Genomic DNA, 10,000 nt, shown 5'->3' on the forward strand with positions numbered 1-10,000 from the left:
ATCTAGTTGTAATAATCTATTTTTCTACTTAAATACCTTTTTGTAGAGTTCAATATACGCATTGAAATTTGCTTATACTTATGACTGAATTTAAGTACAATATATAAGTGCGACAACTTGAATGAGACGTCATCTATGTTATGGATTAAATTCTTTACATGAAAAAGCAGAAATATAAAACAGTTCCGAATCTTCCTCATTATTGTTTCCTTGATTTTCCAAGACGTTTAAAACTAAAGCAAATTTAACAGAAAGGGAAATACTGAAATATAAAGAAACTTTACTAATGATATCTGAAAGCATCGCTTATCGACATTTTAGTGAAATGAAAATTACTTGATTATAACCTACAAGCACTTATTGTCGTAAGTAGAAGTCTATAAGAGATTGTAATAGAATTTACAAGGAAACAAAAACTGGTAGAAGGCATCGGAGTGAACAAGAAGTACGATGAACGAATAGAAAAAAATCAAATTGAAGAAAACTATTCGTGCAAAACCAGAATACGCACGTAGGCATAGGAGTCTCAAAAAAAAAAAAAAAAAAAAAAGTTATCAGTTTACGCAAGATAAAAATATTTCTTGGAAATTTATATATTCAAGAAAGTATTCTGTCCACCGTTAGAATTTTTTTCTAAAAAACTACGATGTTTTTTTTCCTATTGGAACTCTTAAAACCAGGATATTCAACCAAAATGACAGATAACTTAAATAATACAATAATTTCGTATTAAAAGAATTGGAGTCTAAACTTTTTATATGGTTCATCCAGAATTCACTAAGTTCTTTTTCGAATGATATATTTTTGAAATACTTAGATATCTTAAAATTTAACGCAGATTGTAAAGCATATATACTATATATATATATATATATATATATATATATATATATATATATATATATATATATATATATATATAGATGACATATCTTTGACGTTGGCTGTCAGTTGCCTCCATTTGGTCCTATCTCTAGCTCTGTATAAATTATCCAGTTCTTTCATATTCTATATTATATATTAAGAATCACCCATATATTAAAAGTTTGTTTAAGCATCAATCCCAACATCAGTTTTAATTAGCACAATTCTGCTTGCACTCGAAGAAAGTGAAAGACATTTTTATTTCACCAGAGATCTAAAAGTATCCGGTTTACCCAAAGGAATCCCCTTTAGAGACAGAAATGTTCATGTCGGATAGATCAGAAGGAAAGATAATCAATGCACTTCATTAGGTAATTAGGTCTGAAGCTGTGGGTTATTCAGCGCACTTCCCTTTAAAACTCTCTCTCTCTCTCTCTCTCTCTCTCTCTCTCTCTCTCTCTCTCTCTCTCTCTCTCTCTCTCTCTCTCTCTCTCTCTCTCGTGTTTTTATTTTCTTAGTACCTTACGCCTTTTATGCCCCTTTAAAGGTCGACCATGAATGGCAGAGGCAAGAAACAGGACAATGTACTAGAGACTGGTCACATTTACATATAATCAGCATCAAAGCCCCCTCCCCATCAAGCTAGGACCAGGGAGGACCAGAAAATGGCTGCTGATGACTCAGCAGGTAGACCTATAGATTCCACCATACCCCTCGTCCTTAGCTCACGAGGATAGTGAGATTACAGACACTACAAGAAACTATCGAGCGGGAGCGGGTCTCGAACTTACGTTCAGAAGGAATAGTGACAGAAAGCATTATCTTTACGAATTTCAGAAGGAATGTATGAAGTGTGGTTATTGTTGTTGTTGAAGATTGCCTGGTCCTTCACGGTCGGACACGGGCACTTGCAATGTTGCAGCCCTTAATGAAGCGATGTTTGTGTGTCTTTTGTGCTGATGGTCACCCAAACAATTAGTGAACATGCCCATTATTGCTTAACTATATATATATATATATATATATATATATATATATATATATATATATATATATATATATATCAACACAACATCGTGTTCAAATAGAAATAAATTTCTACCTCTTACTTGGGATCGAACGCTAGCCCCTTCTAATGAAAGGCCAGGTCGAAACCAACCATGCCACGAGAGACCATAAAAGAAATTGGAACTTGACGCTACCTAGCTGTCCGAGGATTTACCTGGCGAGACATCCTCGGACAGCTAGGTAGCGTCAGGTTCCAATTTCTTTTATGGTCTCTCGTGGCATGGTTGGTTTCGACCTGGCCTTTCATTAGAAGGGGCTAGCGTTCGATCCCAAGTATGAGGTAGAAATTTATTTCTATTTGAACACGATGTTGTGTTGATATTTATCCATATTGACTCATTAGGGGTAATTTAAATGAATTACTACCAATTGTGTCACGTGGTGGGCCGGGAAATTGGGTAAAACTCGCTGGTAAGAGACTGATGTCTCGCCAGGTAAATCCTCGGACAGCTAGGTAGCGTCAGGTTCCAATTTCTTTTATGGTCTCTCGTGGCATGGTTGGTTTCGACCTGGCCTTTCATTAAAAGGGGCTAGCGTTCGATCCCAAGTATGAGGTAGAAATTTATTTCTATTTGAACACGATGTTGTGTTGATATTTATCCATATTGACTCATTAGGGGTAATTTGAATGAATTACTACCAATTGTGTCACGTGGTGGGCCGGGAAATTGGGTAAAACTCGCTGGTAAGAGACTGATGTCTCGCCAGGTAAATCCTCGGACAGCTAGGTAGCGTCAGGTTCCAATTTCTTTTATGGTCTCTCGTGGCATGGTTGGTTTCGACCTGGCCTTTCATTAGAAGGGGCTAGCGTTCGATCCCAAGTATGAGGTAGAAATTTATTTCTATTTGAACACGATGTTGTGTTGATATTTATCCATATTGACTCATTAGGGGTAATTTGAATGAATTACTACCAATTGTGTCACGTGGTGGGCCGGGAAATTGGGTAAAACTCGCTGGTAAGAGACTGATGTCTCGCCAGGTAAATCCTCGGACAGCTAGGTAGCGTCAGGTTCCAATTTCTTTTATGGTCCTTCGTGGCATGGTTGGTTTCGACCTGGCCTTTCATTAGAAGGGGCTAGCGTTCGATCCCAAGTATGAGGTAGAAATATATATATATATATATATATATATATATATATATATATATATATATATCATCTCTTATTTACAATTTGTGTTTGCTTCCCCACTCTTTATTTGTCTGACAGTTTTATTTGTGTTTATAAAAAAACCTATATTTTTCCATTTTCTCTATACATAATTGTACACACAAACAAAGATTATACAAGAAACTTTCTAGAGACTGCACAATCGATGTATCGCTGAACATTCATGCTTTGCTTTGCGTGAATATCAACATTGCTTACAACCAGGGTTTAAACGAGCATGTGGCCATTACCTTAGATGTTATTCCTTTTTACCTCTGATTACCTTAAAACTTTTCAGATTTCCTTAAATTTGAAGATATTAAAAGCTAAATTACTTTAGAATTTCCTTAAGAATTACTTTGAAACCATGCAAATTACCTCAAACTAAGGTAATTACTTTAAAAGTTTAAACCATGGTTATAACCCACTCAACTAATACCCCAATGATACTTTGTCGTCAGACGATTTTTAAATGTTTTACCAGAATCGGGAAAAAGAAGGACAAATTATATTCGGAAACTATTACCCTGAGGAATATGTATCAATTGAACGTAGACGTAATTATATTTCTTACACGTCTAGGTCATTGAAGTTCTTTCATCATCGTAGTCAGCGAAGCGTATCATGGCCATTTCCATTTAGACCTTATATTATTGAGGTTTATCCAAGCGTTGAAATTTAAATGAGAGATAAAATTTGATAGATGCGTAGCTGAGTTGCTCGCGCGTGTGTTATATTATCGTGCTTTGTACATAGCAATTTCATTGCGCATATTGATTATTATTATTATTATTATTATTATTATTATTATTATTATTATTATTATTATTATTATTATTATTATTTACTACAAGCTCAGGGGCTCCAACAGGGAAAATAGCCCTGTGAGGAAAGGAAACAAGGAAAAAAGTGTAATTGTTTATCAGAACCAGCTACGTGTAATAATATCATGCTACACCCAGTAAGTGTAAACCATGTTTCATGAAGTCCAAATTGACCTCTTATTAAGAAATCACTTCCTCCCCATGTGATATAATATTCCATATGTGAAATTCATCTATGCTATTTTGTATATGTAGCCAATGCGTTTTCAGTTCTTCCTTCGTTCTGAAATTGTAATCCTCCTTACACTAAACACGCACGGAAAAACGCTATTGAATAAGTCAAAATCTTTCTTATAAACAGACAACACCAACCCTTCATAAACTCATAAATCAAATCACTCACTATAGCGGCTCTAAGACCTCACTGTGACCGCCTATTTATTTCCTTATTTCCTTTCCTCACTGGGCTACTTTTCCCTGTTGGAGCCTTTGGGCTTACAGCATCTTGCTTTTCCAACTAGGGTTGTAGGTTGGCTAGTAATAATAATAATAATAATAATAATAATAATAATAATAATAATAATAACAGACTTTTCCCGAGACTTCCTTCCGTTTTGAGCCCTCTGTTGCTACCAGTAAAGTCGATCTTCAATATCAAGTGATCGTCAAGAATCCTCGTTTATATAGACAAATTATAGTGATTATTAACTGGAACTAGTTAATTTAATTTAGTTTTCTTTTTTACTGAATAATGAAACCTTATGTCTTATAGGATAGCTTTCATAGAATTCCAAATAACATGCTCGGAGAAATATCTCCGGTAAAACAATTGTATCAATGCAACAACATCCAGCTTCATTTCGACGTATTATTCAACCATTCTAGAATTGCAAATTTGCACATCATTTATTACAACATTTACTGTTAAATCCAGATAGAAAATAAGCAAATAAAACGAATGCATTTCTTAGGACTACCTTGGGTAGTCAAGGTTTGGCAAGTGTCCTATGCAAATGTATGCAAAAGATCAAAGAGAGTAAAAAGAAGGATTTTTTCCTCTCCGAATTATCTCCAAACCAGGAACTGTCTTTTGATGTCACGCACAGTCAAAATTTGTGGTAGATTCGTATCATGTTTCTCAGCAGGCTGCCAAGAATGCATAAATGCTTTTGTTTATGGAGAATTCATCTCTCTGGTACTAAGATTCTGTGACTAAAAGCCCTTCAGAGAATATTGAAGCATTGATTCTAACAACGCAAATTTCATCATCATCATCATCATTATCATCATATCCTACGCAAAGGGAATCGGGTAGATGACGCCAGTAGTCTCTATCTTGAGCTTTTAAATTAAGACTTCTCCATTCATCATCTCCCACTTCACGCTTCATGGTCCTCAGCCATGTAGGCATGGGTCTTCCAACTCTTCTAGTGCCTTGTGGAGCCGAGCTGAAAGTTTGGTGAATTTATTTGGTAAGAATTACCACACATGACGAAGTATTTTCTGGAAATGGATCTATTACATTTATTTTATTTTAGTTTTAATTTTCTAACATTTCGGGATTCTTTGACGATGCTGGTGCATGGGATGAAGATTACTTTGGAAAAATATCTCACAGTCATATTTATTTATGTATTGATTCCTTAGCCGCAGGAGTTCTCTTACTTGAGGGTACACTCAGGCACACTATTCTATATATTTTTCTTCCTCTTGTTATTTTGTAGTTTTTGTAGTTTATAAATGAAAAATTTATTTTAATGTTGTTACTGTTCTTGAGATATTTCATTTTAATTATTTGTTACGTCTCTTGTAGCTTATTTATTTCCTTGTTTCCTTTCCTTACTGGGGCTACTTTCCCTGTTGGAGCCCTTAGGCTTATAGCATCTCGCTTTTCTAAGTAGGGTTGTAGCTTAGCAAGTAATAACAACAACAATAATAATAATAATAATAATAATAATAATAATAATAATAATAATAATAATAATATTCCATTCTCCGTAACCAAGATTACTATGAACATACAGGATTCTTTGCCAATATATTTTTTTTCATGGCCAAGGTTTCTCTGGAGAATCGCCTTAGATGATATTACATTGATTCTAATGTTGTATGATTCTTTGTCAATACTGTTCATGTTCTTAATATTACTTTGGAGATTAATCTACCTAATCATAGTATTAACCCATAACTCTAAGATCAGAAGATTTTTCGAAAATTTTATTCTCTGCAACTATGGCTAACGGTTATATTTGTAGGTTAGATAATGTTTCTCTTCCAATGCTATTCTTACACGACAGGCTTTGTCCTAATGAAGTTTAGATATTAATGAGGAACTCGTCCTGTAAACTGAATTTTTAAGCAGTTTATTGATAAGGTTTCGCTCAGCTAAACTGGTTGGTGTTATAACACCAAGGACAATTTTTTTTTAGCTGCACTAAATGCTAGTCCCTTGGGTATGATAACCAAATTTATTTTAAATTTTCCAGTTATTAAGTTTTTATTAACTAGGAATCAATCTTAGAATCATAAATTTTCATATATTCATATGTCGTACATATTAACTTCACATAATTTGGGCATATGCATATTTTATGCACACACACACACACACACACACACACACACACATATATATATATATATATATATATATATGTGTGTGTGTGTGTGTGTGTGTGTGTGTGTGTGTGTATGTATGTGATTCAAACTAAGAGCATACAACTTATAACTCGTGAGCCATTCACTTTTATATGAATATCAGAAACAATCACATAATTACAAGCGTCATTTTAGTAGGTCTTTTAGGTCACAAAGAATGTGGCTCCGAAATTTGCACCAGAAATCCTAAAATACCTCTGAAATTTATTAGACAGGACGGAAATTCTTAAAAATATTTAAACAAATATTCAAACAAACCACGTTAACCCCTTTTGGAGTAACAAGGTTATATCATTCACTCGGGTATTTGGGTCGTAAGGTGTCGTGAGTATTCCTGAAATTTGTTGAGAAGAAAAAAAATTAAATTTTCAACATTTCTTTATGTTTGTTTGATAGAAATTGCGAATGCTTAAGATGATTGAGATGTATATGTGAATGTTTTTGAAGTATTTCCCGTAAAAGGGATTTTTATCCTAAGTCAATTGTTAATTTGAATCTATACCAAACATGAATATAAACAACCTAACCTACGAGCAGTATTGAATTTTGTTCGTTGTAAGCGCTTCCAACTGCTGTGAGGTTAATGTCTATCAAGTAGTTTTTTTTTTTCTAAAAAAATTTTAAACCTATCGGAAGAGATTTGAAAATTTGTCTATTGAGAGAGAGAGAGAGAGAGAGAGAGAGAGAGAGAGAGAGAGAGAGAGAGAGAGAGAGAGAGATGATTAATCGTATATTGAGAGATATTAAAACTACATTATAGACATGTGTCAGTTCACAAGATAAACTATTTAGCTTTTATTTTGTAAGGAATAAAGGGAAAATGGTACCCAACCTACGATGCTCGCTTAGACTCTGAGAGAGAGAGAGAGAGAGAGAGAGAGAGAGAGAGAGAGAGAGAGAGAGAGAGAGAGAGAGAGAGCTAAATGGACGTAAAAGTAAGCTAAAATTACCCTCCGGTATCTGTTACTTCCTAGATTACTATTTATAAATCATTCATTTCTATCACTTTCCATCTTTCGAGGCGCGAGACTGACCCTTGGTTTAAACTACACAAGGCTATTTATTTAGCAGCCCAAAAAGTGCTCTACATAAATATTCAATGACTTATAAGATTTAAAGATTATTTGAAAGATTATTTAGTGTTTAAAGTTCAATGCAACACCGAAGTGTCATTTTACATTTGACCGATCAAGGAACATATTTATGATAGAAATATTTCTGAAGTTAACACCCGAAACGAAAGTTGACACCAAAGACTAGCGAGACCTTTTGCTTTATGTCATTGAGACTTCGGATGGAATTCTTAGAATTTCATATTTCTCGAATAATATATTTCGATATTTTCTCGAGTAAAGAGTAGATGTTCCGTTTCTTACTTGGTCGAACCCCGCCCATTTCTATCATTTTCTTAGTGTTTTCTTCTAAGGAAAATATAGTATTTTCTGAACGAAGATAGATAATGTTTGTTATTTAAACAGGGCACATGAAGTAAGGTAAGAATAGATAAGCTTACAAAGAGATTTATTAATGCCAGTGAAATTTTTTAACGCCTCGTATTCATAAAATTTTATTCGAAAAATAGCAATTTTCATAGTTATGAGAATAATAGTTTTCATGATTTTAATAACAATAATAATAATTTTGATTTATTTTATTGTAATAATGATTTTGTAAAGAAAGCGAGATTTTTCTTTTTTATTTAGCTCTGAAATTATCAATAAGGCATTGAGAACTACTCAGTTGAATCTCATCCTGATTCTCATTGTCAAGAAACGACAGGAAAAACATGAAATTAAAAATTAATATATAATTAGTTTTCTAAACGAAAATATCCATACCAGCTTAAAGCATTCTTCGAAGATCAAATGTTTATCGGGAGAAATCTAACCCAAATCTTTATATTTCCTATATACTTATATTATTATTATTATTATTATTATTATTATTATTATTATTATTATTATTATTATTATTATTATTAATAATAATAGCCAAGCTACAATCCTAGTTGGAAAAGCAAGATGCTGTAAGCCCAAGGGCTCCAATAGGGAAAAATACCCCAGTGAGGAAAGGAAATAAGGAAGTAAATAAATGATGAGAATAAATTAACAATAAATCATTCTAAAAACAGTAACAACGTCAAAATAGATATGTCCTATATAAACTATAAAAAGACTCATGTCAGCCTGGTCAACATAAAAACATTTGCTCCAACTTTGAACTTTTGAAGTTCTACTCTTAATGTTGTATTTACTTGCGAGCTTAACATAAATCTTCTCTTAATACCGTAAAAAACATAATTCGCTAATGCTTTTCCAAAGTCTCACCTTCTGGCATACTGAGGCAGTCAAATGGGACTAGTTTTTAATTTGACATTTGCGTTGTAATCCGTAATGCAAGTAAAAAATAAATGCACAGTAACCGCTGCTGCAATAAATTATAGAAAATGAAAGAAAAACATAAGCAATCAGGATATTGAGATATAAAAGAAGATTAATATTTTGAAACTTACCCAGAGTTAATGTATTCTAGTTTTCCTTTTATTTTTCCATCTTTGTTCCAACTTAATTTACATCAGTCTCTCTCTCTATATATCTTAGTCTATATATTTAATTACGTAGCGTTAACAGGCTTTGCACATTTTTATATCTTTTAAAGCAGCATTATTGAGAATCAAGTTATTGAGGAAAGAATGATTGATCCTCTGATGATATTCGTTTTAGTATTTGTTGCGCAAAGAACGTTTCTACACAAGCGCTGATAATAATTCTTACACCAGGCAGGTCCAGTATAAAGGCACAATCGCCGTTCCTTAGTGTTCTTGATTTAATCGTAATAATTAGTTGAGTTTATACGATTAATCTCATCATTAGTAGTAAGGCTTGTGGTGGCCTATTGGAAACGTCCCTGCCTGGCGATCTGCCGGACTGGAGTCTGCAACCTCACCATCCTTGTGAGCTAATGGCGGTGCGGGGAGCTGGGCGACTTTTGGTGGAGCATACAGGTCTTCCTGCTGAGTCATCAGCAGTCATTGCCTGGTCCTCCTTCGTCCTAACTTGATGGAGAGGTGGCTTGTGTGCTGATCATATGTAATGTATATACAGTATGTTCAGTCTCTAGAGCATTGTCCAGCTAACCAGGGCAATGTCGCTGTCCCTTGCCTTTGCCATTCATGAGTGACTTTTAAACCTTTAAACTATTCCTACTACTGTAATAAAGAAAAATTTATTATTATTATTATTATTATTATTATTATTATTATTATTATTATTATTATATAAAAAGAAAAATAAGAAGAATTTTCCACTCTGATAGTCACAAGGCTTCACTCTTCCCTCCCATGAACTCGGGTCAAATTGTTGCACACCCGAATGAGAAATCATTGCATAAGGTGGGCGATTCTTTAAAAGTATTAGGGGAGAGTACCTGTGTATG

This window comes from Palaemon carinicauda, chromosome 3 (genome assembly GCF_036898095.1).
Source record: "Palaemon carinicauda isolate YSFRI2023 chromosome 3, ASM3689809v2, whole genome shotgun sequence".
NCBI lineage: Eukaryota > Metazoa > Arthropoda > Malacostraca > Decapoda > Palaemonidae > Palaemon > Palaemon carinicauda.